A 16274-nucleotide genomic window follows, 5' to 3' on the forward strand; every position below is an offset into this window, starting at 1 on the left:
TATTTTCACGATGTGATGTTTTGGCAAAATGTGCTTGTCTTGTCAAATTGGTTTCCATGAAACTTTAGTTGTGAAGGTTTTGGGGGGAGGGGACACAGAGAGAGACACACACATGCTCGGTAATTGAGCAGCTAGGATGTGAGACTGGGATGTGGGAAAACTGGGTTCGAGTTCTTGCTCTGCTTGATTTGAATTGGTCTAGGATGAAATATCTGCTCTGAATCAGTTAGAGGAGGGACTTAAGCTTGGGTCTGCCACCTCTCAGTTCAGTTGCAGTAAAGTGGTCATGATAGGATTAACTGGGTCATCCTAAGTATTATGGGATGAAGCCATCCTCTACTCTTCCTTACTTCCTGTTTTTTTAAGTGGGAGTTTTCCCCCTCCCACTCTGTTGTGATCAGTTAAATGAAGCAGCAAGTTCCCACCCTGCAGTCCTGTGAGCAGAGTATTGTTTTAGTTGAACTGAGCAGTGCCTTTACAAAACCAATACCATAGATTGTCACTCTCACACACCCTCTCTGCCTACGACACAATTCTCTTTTCATTAAAATGTTGAAACATTTTTTGCGGGGGGTTCTTCCATTGTGGAATGAAAACACATTTTGAGACCTCAAAAGTTGCCACCACTCAGCCACTATATTCAGAAATAGATGTATGTCACTATTGGCTCAGTATCAGAGGTGCCAAATAAATTCAGCATGATGGGCCCCTAGATCTTTGGCACAAGTGTGTGCTCCACACCCATCTGTACATTAGCCTCAGCACACAGCTGTTTCCACAGTAGACAGCCAAAAACAAAAGCTTTCTGCTTCAGCACATGACATGTTCTGCCAAAGAGTAAATGTGAATGCTCTATGCATGGCTTACTGGCAATGCATTTAGCTGTAAAATGAGTGAAACTAAATTCAAAGTAGTTGTGAATTTTGGAGAGCAGTGTCTTCCAGTTTTCAAAGTAGACACCGAGCCCACAGTGAGCTCAGGTATCTGCTATTTAAGTGTAATTTTAGATACAGTAAAGGATAGTAGAGAATATCTAAGTACTGTTCAGAGCAGTGTGCTAGCAAAGAGCCTTAAGATGTCATGGCAGGGCTGCGGAAGAGCGTTAATGGAGGCAAGCATTACAGAAGACCAATGTATTGAGTGTTTTATTAAAGACTAGCAATAGCATAGTGTGGGCTTCAGGGATTAAACTATGTATCCTATGATTGCTCAGAGTTCAGAAAGGAAGTGCAGGAGTAAGCAGGAAGCTGAGATCTAGCTGGGAATAAGGCTTCCTAGCTGATGGGCAATATTTTATTATTATTATTATAGTGGTGAAAGTGTATTAGTTCATTTATGGGCAGGTAAGAAAACAAAGTCTGCACCCCACAGAGCTTAAAATCTAGCAAGTTAGCTCCAAGGGAGTGATTGTTAATGAATAAATAAGTGCTCCAGTAGTACACACAGATGCCCACTTTCATGTAGAGATTTTTTTTTATCAGTATTTAATTACCAATGCATACAGTTTTGTGTGCTAAATAAATTGGGTTACCTGATTAATTACTGTGTTTTTTGGCATTGCCCCCAGTTCAAATGGCAAGACAGCCGTTTCAAACCTCACTCTTGGATCCTAGAACTTATACTAGGGGGACTTTCTGGAACTACTTAAAAATACCACCCAAATTCAATATTTAAATAGGAATTTTTGAACAGACATTAACTATACTAATGTATAACCTTTATATCATCATGTACAAAGTATGTACAGCCAGAGTGTGTACAAAAGTACTAAGGCTTCAATACTCAAGTATGGAAACATGTTGGATACCTAATCTTGTTTGCTGTGGGAAGTAACTGGTCTGGCCTGGTCCCCTACTATTTTAGAAAGAGATGACTTCTTTGTGTCCTATTTTCTGCTAACTAGTTTGGCTCAGGCTGCGGGAAGAGATTATAATGCAGGGGTGGGAAGATTTGTTTTACAAACAAGGAAAGCTGGCTTGATCCCAGTAGCGGGGTTTCACCATGCAGAATAAAATGCTGGTAATGTATTAGCTTCAGATGTCCACTACCCTAGCTGCATTCATTTCCTTTTTACACACCAACTTGAACGCGTTTGTGGGTGACAGATTGTGGTGAGACCATGTACCTGTTGCCGGAGCTGAACTACAGGAATCAAAGGGTTCATTCACAATGTGGTTCAGTCTGAAATGAGGAATCTGCCGAGTAGTATTAGAGACAAAAATGTCTTGGGTTTTTTGCATCCTGCTCTGGGAAACCGCAGTTACAAAGAAACAAAAATAAAGAACAAAACCCTTCTTTCAGGTACCGGCTCTAGAACTCATCCAGGGGTGAGTGGCATCAATAAGAGTCAAGAAAAATCCCTTTGGCTTGTCTTTAGAAATAAGCAAGTGAGACAGTGACTTACACAGGGCCAGATCCTCAGATGGTGTAAAGCTGGCTTCAATTGAGCCATCCCTATTTACACCAGCTAAGAATCTGACCCCAAGGGTGCTGCTTTTTTCCTTTACTCAAAAGGGCTAGCAGAGGCATGCCTTCGCTTGAGGCAAGATTTGCACTAATGTTTTTAGGAGTCACCTGAAACACCCAGAGTTGATACTGGGGGGCCTGTAATGTTGTTCCGGTCTGTTTGTCTGTCTTGTCCGATGCACTTCTGTGAGGCCTTCCTCCTTTGTTTTGCTATTGCTTCTCTGTGGTGCTCCTACACGGCCGTCTCTGGGGCTGTCGCCACTCTTGGCTTTCAATGTTTAATTTCTGACTGAGGAATCCTTAAAAGAGCTTATTTTCCTTGTCCTCTCATGTGACTACGCACACTAGCCCCCCAAGGGCAGTTTTATCTTATAGTCAGTCATAAGAGTGTCAAGACCTCCTCCTTTTCCATGGGCAAACAAACATAGTGGGCTTGTTGACAGAGAGAATTGTGGGGATCTAAAAGGGCCCATAAAAGGGAAATTTGCCTCTGCATTTGATTTTTATCATTTCTACAGCTGTGCGTTTCACCCACTCAAACAACAGGATGCTGTGCAGAAAAGCATCTCCGGTGAACTGGAAGTGGTCCACAGCAAAAGCAAAGATGCACATTAGCCAGAAAGATCTGAATAGGCTCCTGACTGTTGTGGTTTGCAGCAGTTGTAGCAGAATGAGCAGGTGAGCAAGATTGGAAGGAGGAGAAGAACTGGACAAAAGAGAGAGGAGGAAAAGAAAATCCATCCTGTTCCAACTATGCCCCTGCTTTGCTTTGTTGAGAAGAGAAAAAGACACTTGAATAGACTGTAATCATGAGTCTTCTGCTCCATCCACAAAGTTCCCTGACAGTGCCCTGGCCTGAAGAGATCTCTGCACAGGGCTGGCCTTAGATTTCAAAGTCCATGATTGAATCAGACATGCAGGGGCCCAGATCTAGGGGGTGAGACTATTTGGTAGCAGAAGTTAAATGTTGCCTCTTTGACTCAAGTGGCTAGCCAATTTGTGGGGCCTTGTTGGGCTGTTTCTGTTAGGATGAGAACTCGACGACACAAGCAAAGTATATCCAAAAATGTACACAAACTCCAGCTTCCTCGAACACAGTAGAAACAAACACCACTAGGCAGTTTCCTTGCTCAGAAATCCTCTGAACCTGCTACTTCTGTGAGCTCCGTGCCCAAGAAGCTCTCCTCTGTCTCTTAGCTTCGTCTCAGGATCATGCTTACAATCCTCCAGGTTTTTTCTGCTTCCAGCACACACAGATGACAAACTGATATCCTAGCTGCTGCACTGGCAACTAGGGAAACATTTCCATCCACACAGTCTAGCTGTGACCTGCCATGAGGCCTAGTCCTTGGGTGGTAGCCTCCATTGTTTGCAACTGTCCTTATTACTTAAGAGTGCTTGATTGCTCCTGCGGAGCCTGAAGGAAAGTGCTTGGTGCACCCATTGGCTTTGATGAGGTCTGTGATTGCTTTTGGATCCAAGACTCACAGCTGGCAGCCACTAGCACCTTTCATTGTGGTGGATGCAGGAGAGTTTTGTGAAGTGAGGAAGGGGCAGGGTGTTTTTCGGTATTGGGGTAGCTAAGAGGAGTTCCTAAAGTGGGAGGCATTTTCATTTCACAGCTCATTTTACAAGGTATATGTTCCTGGGAGGAAAAGGAGGCAGGTTGTCATGGAGGCTGGTAAACTGAGGTCCCTGCAGAGAACAAAAGCTCTTTGCAGTCACATGTGAAGTGCTGGCCCTGGCCCTTGTTGCCTGGAAGCCGGACATGGCTTTCACTTCACTGAGTCTGTATAGTTTCAGATACTCATTCCTGCTTACACTTAGCTTTCTGCATTTAGGAATCTATAAAGTTTTTAAGCAATAACTGCCATCTCCCATATGCAGAAGACAAACTGATCCTTCCAGCTTGGTGTGCCAGGCAATAGCCCTCTTGACTTGAAAGAAAGGTCAGCATGTCCCTGACAATGCAGCCTTCTTGTGTCCCTCCCCATCTCCCATCAGAGCCATCCATGGTAGCCTCCACATGCTTTGCATGAAATGAAGCATCCATCCCTGGGAGTAGCTGATCTCACTGGGAATCTGTTTGATTCTGACACTTGGCTGCACTTTAACAGCACTAGATCTAATTTTAGAAGGTAAGTGTCAGGTTTGTGAAAAGGACAAAGGAAGATCACAGCATATATCAAGAAGATATTTGAGGTATCTGTCTCAAGCCAGTTTGAACAGTTCAAAAGCACAGCTCTTATTGTTCATCTCTAAATCATGCTGAATGGCAGCACAACTCAAGTTAAAACATCTAGAACTAATTTGTATAATAAATACCAACTACTGCCTGAAAAGGTGGTTGTTATGTTTGCGACAGTAGCGCCGTACAAATAGATATCAAAAGACACTCTCTGCCCCAAAGACCTGACAATCAAAATAGACAAGGCAGACGTAGGTGGGAGAATTGTTTATTGGCATTTTACAGAGGGGAACTGAGGCAGAGAGAGTAACTGACTTTCCTCAAGTCACACGGGAAGACAATGGTGGAGCCAGAAACTGAAATCAGATTTTCTGAATACCAATGCAGTGCTGTAACCGCACCACCATCCCTGCTCCCTGGAGTTTAGGGCAGAGTTAATTACATATGTCATCAACTAATTACACGCAGACTAACTTACTATAAGATTTTTTCCCGCTGTTTTAACTATAACATTCGACTATGCACACTTTACACGTACTTCTCAGACTGTCATATGCCTCTGCAATGACTTCACCCATGCAGATACATTCTTCTCACAGACATACAGACATGTATGTATTATCACATCTGCATCATTCTCTCACGTGTACAGTCTCTTGTCTTGCACAGTTATTGTCCTTACAATCACATTCTTTCACCTCACTCATATGTGCTCACAGTCACAATGCTCACATACACACTGAAATACACAGCAGGGAGCAAACCCTGTAGGGGGTAACTTTTCATTTTGGTGGGAAGATCTTGGATGTTATCAGTATTTATTTGGACTGCGGTAGCACATAAGGGCCCTCGTCATGGACCAGAACCCAGTTCCAATGTTCAGTAAAAATGCCAGTGCCATAAGCATTCCATTGGAAAATCATTTAAAAACCTTAATTCCGTTTTTTTTTAGTTCTTGCTTTATAATTTATACATCAAATACTATTTGTATGTGCCTATGCCCTTGATATGAATTGCAGTGCTATTTGTTAGAAAATCAATGTATATGAATGATCCAGGATTGTAATTTGTTTTTTAAAAGCCACTGCAGTTTTCTTGGATGTCATGCAATGTCTTGTAAGTGCCAGAAAATGCCACTTTCTTCTTCATTGAAAAGAACAGTGCTAAGGCCTAATCCAGGAAGGTGCTGAGCACCAGTGCTAGAAGCCCCTTAATTTCAACAGGAGTTGTCCATGTTGATTTATGCTCTTTATGATTTGTGCATGCACCTTCATCTATTTGGATGTCTTGGAACAGATGCTTCCTGAAGGAGGTTCTGCATCTCAGGTGAGCTGATTAACTCCTATCAATTATCAGGAGCTGTGTGTGGCTGTTTTAACCGCCTTTCATTACATATTTTTAAGCTTTTCTGTCTGGATTTATGGCTATACTTTGGGCTCAGATTGCAGCAGAACTCCCATTGGTGTCAGTAAGAGTTATACACAGGAATCCAGAGCAATGTGTGGCCATGAATAAATTCTCTTTGTATTCATTTCATGAAGGTGGGGTGTAATATAATTTAGAAAGGGTAACACTGCTTATCCAAACAGCTCAGGAGAGCTATAATGTTTTCAAAGCAGTAATCAGTTTTTCAGCATATAGGGTCTGATTTTATTCATGCACTGATTTTATGCTAGCATAACTACATTGGCTTCAATAGTGTTACTCTTGATTTAGACCCAGATTTAAGGGGGCACTGAGGCATGTGCTTAACTTTTAAGTCCTATTGACTTCAGTGGGATTTAAACCTGTGCTTAAAGCTAAGCATTTGCTTTCAGTGCTTTCCTGAATCAAGGCTTTTGACTGGTATATATGACAGGAGAATCAGGCCCACAATGTGGTTGGAATAAGACTGAATTATTTTAGAGAGAGAGAGAGACATTGTGAATGTGAGCACATCTCTCTCTCTCTCTCTCTCTCTCTCTCTCTCTCTCTCATACCACTACCTTTTTAGAGATTTCCAAAGATTGAAGGAAGGGGTAAATACAGCATATATCTCATGAATATCCCTTTCATCTCTCCAGACCTACAGTATCTGCCAGTATTCATTTTTGGATGTTAAATCTCCATTAAGTCTTTTTTCTTGTGCACACACAGAAGAGATTGATGTTTAAAGAAAATCCTAAGGTTTTTCAACCATCATCATTAGTGGTGATGGGCCATTTACTCCGGTTGCAAAGTTTCTGTAGGATTTCTACATGTCTGAACCAGATGATGTCTCTTCACAGGGGCTGAGTACAGCCAGCTTGACTGTTTTAGTGACTTGTACTAACAAGAGAATTAAACCTTTGGGGTTTCACAACACCCACCAACATTAGAATTTTTTTTTAGTCTTCTACTACTTCAGTGTTTTCCATGGCACAGAGCCTAATCCTGTTTGCTTTGTGTGGGCAAACTCCCACTGACTTCAATTAGAGTCTTGGCTATTGAAGGGTGTGTGTATGGGATCTGGTCCTATGACCTAATTACTACCAGTAGTGTGACAGTTCACAGTCTAGCCCTCTACGGCACCACAGATCAGTGACTTGGAATCCCTGGCACCCTGCCTTAGACAGACCATTGACCCTCCAGAAGGACTCCGTTTATTGTGGCAGCCATGTTTATCATGCCATGCATTATATAGACAGCTGGGTAGGTAATGATTTTCCCATCCCACAAAAGTCTGTGCAATTTCAAAAGTTTTTCCTGTTCCACAGTGGAATGAAACTGAGACCTTTTGAAGTTTTCATGAAAAATAAGTGAGACCGTAGCATAGCCAATAGCCTGGTGGTCAGCGTACTTGCCTGGTTTGGGAGACCCCCACGTTGAAGTCCCTGCTCCAAGTTTTCCTTTGTACTATTAGGGTTGGTGCTTCATGTGAGGTTTGGTCTGCCGCTTTTGGCTGAGGTTTGGCTGCCGCTTACAGTGAGTGATATTTCATGCCAGCTGTGGTAATAACTAGGCATGTGATCCAGATTCTCCACTGCCTTGTGTTTGGTATAGTCATTACCACTTGCACAAAGTGGGCTTAAAGTGTGACCAAATCAGGATTCTCCCCTGAAACTGGTGGTAACTGCACTTGTCCCACCAGCACACATCTACTCTGGCTCCATTAGTGCTGGAGGCAGCTCTTTCTGGAAGCCCTGCTTGTAGTTCCCAGCTTCTGTACACAAATTGTGACTCGCTTCCTGTGCACATGTGCTGAAGAGTGGAAAGAGGCTCCCTGCACCTTATACTCTCTCTAGCTCACCCAAATAGAAAGCAGGCATAATTTGGCCCCTAAAGTGTTGAAAGCTCAGGTTCCAGGGTGCACTACCAGTACTTTTAGCCTGTGAGGACAGCAGTCAGGGAGTGATCTCTCCATCAGTCCATTCCTAGGAGAACTGAGCAAACGGGATTAAAAAGAATATATGCAGATGCCCCTGAGGACATTCCTCACCAGATCATAACAACTGCAAAGCAGGTCAAATCTGGGGCTTACCTTATTTTTTAGATTGTATTCTGTGCACAGCACCCAGCATAATGGGGCCCCAATGATGACTGGGGCCTTTGGGTGCAGGGCCGGCTCTACAGTTTTCGCCGCCCCAAGCAGTGCACCGAATTGCTGCTGCGCTCGGTGAGGGCAGTCCCTGTGCCCTTAGGGTGGCAGGTGCGTTTCTGCGGCAGCGGCAATTCGGCGGCAGCTTCTATGTTTAGCTGAAGCTGCCCCGGACAGCTAAACATAGAAGCTGCCGCCAAATTGCCGCCACCGTGGAAATGCGCCTGCCGCCCTAAGGGCACACGGACTGCCCCCGCCGAGCGCAGCGGCAATTCGGTGCACTGCTTGGGGGCAAAACAAGGGAGACTGCCGCCCCTTGCACATTGCTGCCCCAAGCACCCGCTTGGAACGCTGGTGCCTGGAGCCGGCCCTGTTTGGGTGCTTCTGTAATATAAATGGTTAATAATAACCATCTGGCCATCTCCCTTTAAACTTCCATGGCTACAGCATAGGAGGAAAATTTTAAAAAAATGCTTTCAGTTTACACCCCAGCTGCTTTTTCCCTACATGCTCTTAGCTCTAAGTACCACGACATTGTCAGTAATCCTGGCAAAAGGGGCTGTTTGCTGGGGGGCAATGTAATTTTAAATACCCTTTTCAATCTCACAGGCTGGAAGACAAGCAATGCTTGGATATTAAAATATTTAGGCTCCGATATACTCAGAGGCCCCAGTCCTTAAATTCTTACCCAGGAAAAATGCCCAGTAACTTTAACTGTAGAATTCAGGACTGGGCCCAGAATGCATAGTGGGGATTCAGGTTTATTGGAAGACAGATAATTCTCTAGTTAGAAAGACCAGGAGTGAAATTTTAAGAGGAAATCTTTCATCTTGTTGTACAATTCAAAACCCAGGGCTGGATCCTCCACTGATGTAAACAGACTCCATCTACTCAGCAAGAGTTCTCCCATTCAGAAGCCCCATGCATATGTAAATCACTTTTGTGACATTCCCTCTTTGGGCTTTGAGGCCTGACACAGAGATCTGCATCTGACTGATAAAGGAGCACTGTGGAGATCCATGTTTCTCAGCTGTTGAAATACATAAAATCAAACGTACACAGAAAGGGATTTCTTTTCTTTTCCAGTTCTCAGCAGTTTAGTTGGCACTTCGTAGGTTCAGTACATGTACTTAATAGGGCTACCTCATGTGGACAAAGAGTACAGCCAGTTGGCTGCTACTGGGAAGAAATGGATGGGAGCCAGTAGCAAAAGTATTTGTCCAGATAGTTTCATTTCTAGTTTTGTGGGTTTTTTTAAAACCAAACTGATCATGATTCATGTGTTTCTTGTGTTTACATTAGAGTCCTTTTATGAAAGAAACAGGTCCCATAAATGCACCCATCTAGATGAGGTGTCGTGAATGACAGCTTTCTGCTTTGGTTGTAAATGGCCATAAATCAGATCATGTAATATTAACAATCAGACTCTCTCTGTATCTCTCACTTCTGTATAGGGTGACCAGACAGCAGATGTGAAAAATCGGGACGGGGTGGGGGTAATAGGAGCCTATATAAGAAAAAGACCCAAAAATTGGGACTGTCCCTATAAAATCAGGACATCTGGTCACCCTACTTCTGTATAGCACACTCAGTTTATCACAAATACATCTCCAAGCTCCAGACACGTAACGCTAGTTAGATCTTTTCTATGAGGAGAGCCCTGCTGTTTTCATCTTCTAATTGTCATGTCATTTCCAAAGCCCTTGGACCTTGTCTACAGTAGGAAAATGTTCACTGGTGTAAGTTACACCAGTGCAAGGCTCTAATGTAGATGTGCTGCACCAGTGTCTCTGAGAGATTTGCATTGGGGTGGCTTAATTCAGTAACTCACTGGAGTACGGTAGAGCAATGGAGTCCTGACAGCATTGGTGCTGTCCCTCTATGTTAGTGGTCTGGTCTGGTGAAACTATATCACTGTTACACCAATGCAAATTTCTCTTGGGTAGTCAGGGCCTAGGTCTCCACTGCCGTGCTCCTTGTATAGTCATTTCTACCAGTGCAAAATGAGGGTGAAGTGCATGTAAAACTAACATGCCAGAATAGTTGCATTTTTACAACAACTTTGCATTCATCTTGCACTACTATACATGGCTACTCAGGGCAAAGGGCAGTGGCGAATTAAGCTCCTGACTTGAAATTTACAAAGTTTTTAGTGTAATAATTCCAGACCAGGCAACCTGAAAATTCCAAACAGTGTCATACTCCTAGTTGATAGACCACAACCTTGGGTGTATTTAAAATGTAGTGGACATGTAGCAAAGTTAGATATTTCTAATATTTTCAGGCCAGATCCTCAGTTACTGTATATTGGTATAGATCATTGGAGTTTATGGCTGAGGTGCGAGACAGGCAGCTCCAAGACTGGTCCTCAGGCAAGCATTGGGCCACAGTCCTTAGAAGTAGAAAGTATTATTGTTTGTTATTACATGTCACTATCATCTCTGTAATTTTCATTAGGGCAGCCCAACCAACCCCTGGATATTTCTACATTTTTTTCCAATTGTCAATTTTAATCAATTTGTAAATGACCAGAACATGTGATAAAAACGGCAGTGTTTACTGATTTTTTAAGAAATAAACACTTTCTGCAGCTGCATCTTGCAACTGTCATTAATTTTGGTAGGCTTTTACACAGGCTTAGCACCTCTTGGGAATAGCCACCCCCAAATATCCAACTTTACCATTTTTTGGAAACAGCAGCTGGGGAAGTGAGTTTGGTTTGGTTCATTTTCTCCCAGCAGGTGTCACTATAGGGCAAAGAGGTGAAAATTAATAACAATGAAATATTTGTTTCAAAAACTGAAATCTAATGATAATTGCTGCAAAAATATGAGGAAAGTGAATAAGCATGAGTGTAGCAGGGGATTCTAGTAGCTACCTGCTGATTGAAGATCTGGAGATTTTCCTTCAGGAAATGAGTTGTTTGGTCTTTCAAACTAGCTTTGTTCCTCAGTTAAGTCATTTTATGGGCTGCATAAGAAATCTAAATGAGATTTGGGAGGTTGCAGAAAGGGGCTTCTTTCTTTAGAAATTTCTTATTTCTAATGCAGCTTCTTAGATATTATTTCCCTTCCAGCCCTGTCTAGCTAGTGGGACCAGGATGTGATCTAATGGGGGAGGTAGATTATCCCACATCTGCCTTCTCTGGGGTTCTTACACCTTCCCCTGAAGCATCTGGTTTTAGCCACTGTCTGAGATAGAATACTGGTTGCAATGGACCTCAGATCAGATCCAATATGGCAATTCCTCTGTTTTAAAGAGAGCAGTGTTAGACCCCGGACTTCAGTGGAACGATGCTGATTTCTACTAGCTGTGCATCTGGGTCTTTATCTTCAGGCCTTTTTATTTGCATACAGCACATCTCTTAGTGCCAAACGGGTTTATAATGATAATGAATCAAGGATAATTCAGTGAATGAGCCTCTAACCTCACCTTTCTGCAGACATACTTGTGGCACTGTAATGAAAACATCATTAAAAACCAGAAATAATCCAAACTTGAAAACATTTCAATTAATTATTTTGTTGACATTTTAAAATGTTGAGCAAAACAATTAAAGAGGAGGAAAATTGCAACAAAATTTTCAGGAATTGTTGTTCTTGTTTTTCAGGCAGCTCTAATTTAAAGACCAATCCAAAGAAGAACAAAGCTGGAACACCGATCAATTTTTTAAAAAGAGAGGGAGGCATCTGAGAGAAAGGAACAAGGGGGAAGGTGACAGATAAGGCCCTATTCCTGCCATGAGACCTGCCTATGTGACAGTGGGGCTCTCCAAGGGTACAGAGGACTGCCTGACTGGCTGTCACTGCAGGATCAGGCCTCAGAGGACAGCAGTGGACATAAGAGTTTTTAGGTATATAAGCCAGGCATTGATCTTTAAATATTGCTTAATAGTGTGAAGGAACAGGCTGAAACAGGTGCCAAAGAGGAGCAAGAGACAGGTAGCAGAAGATCCATTTGTCTTGCCCCAGCCGTCCCTCCATGACAGCATGGTAGGAAATCCTACAGGGTTATTGTGTACCACATTACATTGCCTGTGTGGACTCCCTGTATTTCATTCTCTGCCTGGTGGAAGAGTGCCAATTTCATTTCCTCTGAAGACTTCCATGTCCATGGGGAAGGAGTTGCAAAATCTGCCCCAATCATCTTAAAGTTGCTCAGAGGTGTCTCAGTTGATGAAACCCACTGAATGTTGACAAAATATTTTTCCTATCTGAATCCCTGCGGGTTGCAGCGTATTGTAACTAAGTACATTTATAGTGGTAAAAATCTAAATGTATCTTCTGGCTAATTTGATAAAGTTTTCAAAAAAGCTGTATATTATTTTATTGTTGTCACTTTAATTTTATTTTAAAACCCAGAGCATTCAATTTTAACCACACTTTACAGCCTATAAAGTGACTTTCTGTTCAAAGATCTGTTGCAATATACAGCCATCCAGAAAACAGGATGTTGTAGGTTTTGAGTACTAGAATGTTGCCATTTCATCTTACTCTGCATTGTTATTCATGGAAATAAAACCTGTAAGAGCATGTGCAGCCATATCTCCCATTTTATGTATTCATTTTTTATTTCAGCCACTAATCTGCTGTAGATTTCAGCCTTTAGCTTGGGGTTATTGGAATGGCATTGTCGCTGGATAACATCTGTTTCAGTTTTCATCCATCTAGAATGCAAGCATTAATCACTACAAATGGAATGTGAAATGGAAAGAAGAGTTAAATGCACATTTGATTCTGAACAGTCTCAGAAAAATGTCTTTCAAGATCTGTCCAAATGGAAAACTCCACTATGATATAGTGGGGTTTGCAACTGTGGCTAGAGTTGAAAGCCTATCACATTTTCATTAGAAATGTCTCCTTCCTGTAGTTTATATTATAACTGCCCTATAAATAAATGTCTACACTTTGAAAAAACAAACAAAAAAAAACCTAAAAAGCAAATTGTGTCTTTTGTTTTATTTAGGTTACTGGAGTGCAAAGAAAAAAAATAGTTCCTTGTTCCAGTCTCTTTGTGCCCTTAGCACATTCTGTGCTCCTGGTACTGTCCAATAGCTTTGCTTGTTCCATTAAAATGAAAATGTGCAGGTTATTGGCATGTGGCAAAGGATTTGCAAGGCCCTATGTGAAGTAAGATATGTGGGGCCCCTTCTAACTCTCTCCTGACCAATGACTACCCCCTCCCACTTTCGCACACTATGACAGCCCTCACCTCCTGGCTGCCAAGTGAATGCAAAGGCTGCTGGGGCATTCACAGACTAGCTGGCATTCAAAACAGCTGAAGCCAGGGATGCTGCACCAGATCACAGATGGGTGGGGAAGAAGAATGGCTGAGGAAGGTGGAGGGATTTAGGGGATCTGAGAAGTGGGTGGTCCATCAGTAGCTCTGTTACTGGGGCTGTCAGTTGTTTGGTACTGGAGCCCTGAATGCTTGAAGTCCTATGCTGCAAATGGATAACGTACCAGGCTCTTTTGGGGTCTGATGTAAATTTATCAAAGACTAGAGAAAATACTGGAGAAGACACGCCAGGGAACAACCCTACACTAGCAGAGTGAGGGACAAGAGTGCACATTTATAGATATATTTTTCCATCTCCAATTTCAGATTCTAGAATTCCATGACATTTGGAGTTTGATTAGAATTAACATTTTTCTATAATCCAGCTACTTTTACATTCTAAGGAGCAACAATAGTACTCAGTAATCATTTAAGGAGCAATAGGAGTGAAATATTGATAGACTTTTCAGCCTTCACTCCAGATTTATTTATTTTTGTAGATTTTAGTCTCTTATTTTTTTTTAAAAAACAAAACACCTACATTTAGTTCTAGTTTGCCCTTCGAAAGCAGTGTTTTGCTCTTACAGCTAGGTAAATTTGTAGTCATTGAGCTGAAATTTGTGTTAAAGACAAGAAGGAAAGCAAAAAGACTGCTGAAGCAGGGGTAGGCAAACCTATGGCACGCATGCCAAAGGCAGCACGCAAGCTGATTTTCAGTGGCACTCACACTGCCCGGATCCTGGCCACTGGTCCGGGGGGGCAGGGGAGGGCCTCTGCATTTTAATTTAATTTTAAATAAAGCTTCTTAAACATTTTAAAAACTTTACTTTACATACAACATTAAGTTAGTTATATATTATAGACTTATAGAAAGAGAACTTCTAAAAACGTTAAAATGTATTACTGGCATGCAAAACCTTAAATTAGAGTGAATAAATGAAGACTTGGCACAGCACTTCTGAAAGGTTGCCGATCCCTGGTCTAGAGTTTGATCCTGCCAATCCTTTACTCATGAGAATAATCCTTATTCGGGTAAAAAACAAATCTCTCTACTGAGGTCCATGTATTTGTATGATTAAGGGTTTCTAGGGTCAGGAGCCTAATTTTAGGGGTCTCACAACAGTTTGCAGATGAATATTTAGTCAGGATTGTGTTTCTCAGTTTTTGCATGTTCATTCTCCAGTTACACCCTGGTAGAAGGTATACACTACTGGAAACGAGAAGAATCAAAATCTTTTCTATGTAGTTTTAGGACCATGTTATTGCCTAGCTATCCAGCTCCTTTTGTTCAGTGAAGCTCACGTGTTTCTTTTATACCTCTGTTGGGGTCCACACAACTTTAGACATTCAGATATGCTGGGCTAAATGCTTAAATACAGCCAGTGGATGGACAGCTGTTTCCATTCTGTCCAGCCATGTGATTTATAACGTAGACAGTAAAAACTGTCAAATTCATACATTTCTTTTAATGAAATTGCCTTTCATCTAGGAAGGCTACTGTGGATGCCAAAATGCTTGATGTGACTATCTCATGTATCTCTTTGTGTTCCCTATAATCAAACTGCGGCAATTTTCTGATGGCATTGTATCTATCTAGTTGGTTTAGATAGAGCAGACAGTTTGCTGCTGAGAGGCACTCTGAGGGGGCGTGATTTGCAAATTTCTTAATGTTGCTTATATTGTGTGTGTGCGTGAATCTCACTAGTGAGGCAAATTTCTTCATAAATATGCACCTTGGGTGGTCCATGATAGCTGACTTCGGAAGGCCCCCAACACAACAGAATGCTGCATGGGGGTTAATGGTCAAATGCACATGGGGACTTTGTATCCCTGAGTCCTCCCCTGCAGGGGTCCTTTGTCAGAAACTCCCTCATAGAGTTTGCTGGGCCCTTTAACCGTTTCCTTCAAGTTTTACCCTAGGGAGGATACAATGTAGCCCTACATTTCCTGGGGATGTGGGATGAACTTACTTTTTTTCCTGGTGCTCTAAGTGTGCCCTCTATGTTGGAGAATCCATTCTGTGGCATGGCATGTCTGTCTTGTGAGATTATGGTTATTCTCCAGACTGAGAAAACAGCAAAAATCAGCTCACCCAGGTATACTTATTTCAGAGCTACATGATATAGTGGAGATTCCTAATCAAGCTCTTCAAGTCAGGTGATCCTCATACAAACGGGAGTAATTAGTCTCTAAAATTTCAGAGAAGGTTGCCCACAGACGTCCTCAAAGAAAGTAGAATATAAGTCCCCCAGAACAGTCAGTACTACATGATATGTTCATTTGAAAGGTGTTCTAATGGAGATAAGATTATATGGTTTCCTCAGTGTGTAATGTTGGTATGGCTCAATAAGTTCTGCAGACCGTCCAATTCATCTTTCCTTTTTTGTTGTTACTCATCTCCCCCTCACACACACACACCCATATGTTGCCTTTGTTAGAAACCCCGCTCAGTGCTTTAAACAGATTCCAACTACTGAAGAAAGCTATTGCTGGGTTTAATAAACCACTTTTGCCAGGCCACTGTGACAGTCTAGCATGTGAGTATTACCTAGAGCAATGTTTCCCCAGTTTTTGAAAGCTGACCCTACCTTCAAGAAAATAAAATCACTTGCACCACTTTGCAGCTTTGCCAGATGTTGTTATGACCTATATATCTTAATTTATGCATGTTCTGCAACCCTGGCTAGTCCTTCATGCCCCACATTCTAGAAAATGCTGCTGCAGCCCTTCATAATATAATACTTCCTCAGTTTTCTTACATTATTTTGATTAGTAGTGAAATAGTTA

At 42.1% G+C, this 16274-nt stretch overlaps 1 long non-coding RNA gene across 2 annotated transcripts in view; it reads left to right on the forward strand.

Annotated features, from left to right (window-relative positions):
- The window catches only part of LOC120405100, a 52593-nt gene extending 39503 nt beyond the window's left edge, over nt 1-13090 (forward strand). The window contains exons 2-4 of one of the 2 annotated variants that reach the window (XR_005598361.1): nt 5745-5980; nt 11821-12063; nt 12788-13090. This is a non-coding gene — a long non-coding RNA (uncharacterized LOC120405100). Of the gene's footprint in view, nt 1-5744; nt 5981-11820 lie in introns of both variants that reach the window. The other variant, XR_005598360.1, reaches the window with a different exon arrangement.
- Nucleotides 13091-16274: the final 3184 nt, after the last annotated feature.

This window comes from Mauremys reevesii, linkage group 4 (genome assembly GCF_016161935.1).
Source record: "Mauremys reevesii isolate NIE-2019 linkage group 4, ASM1616193v1, whole genome shotgun sequence".
Classification (NCBI taxonomy): Eukaryota; Metazoa; Chordata; order Testudines; family Geoemydidae; genus Mauremys; species Mauremys reevesii.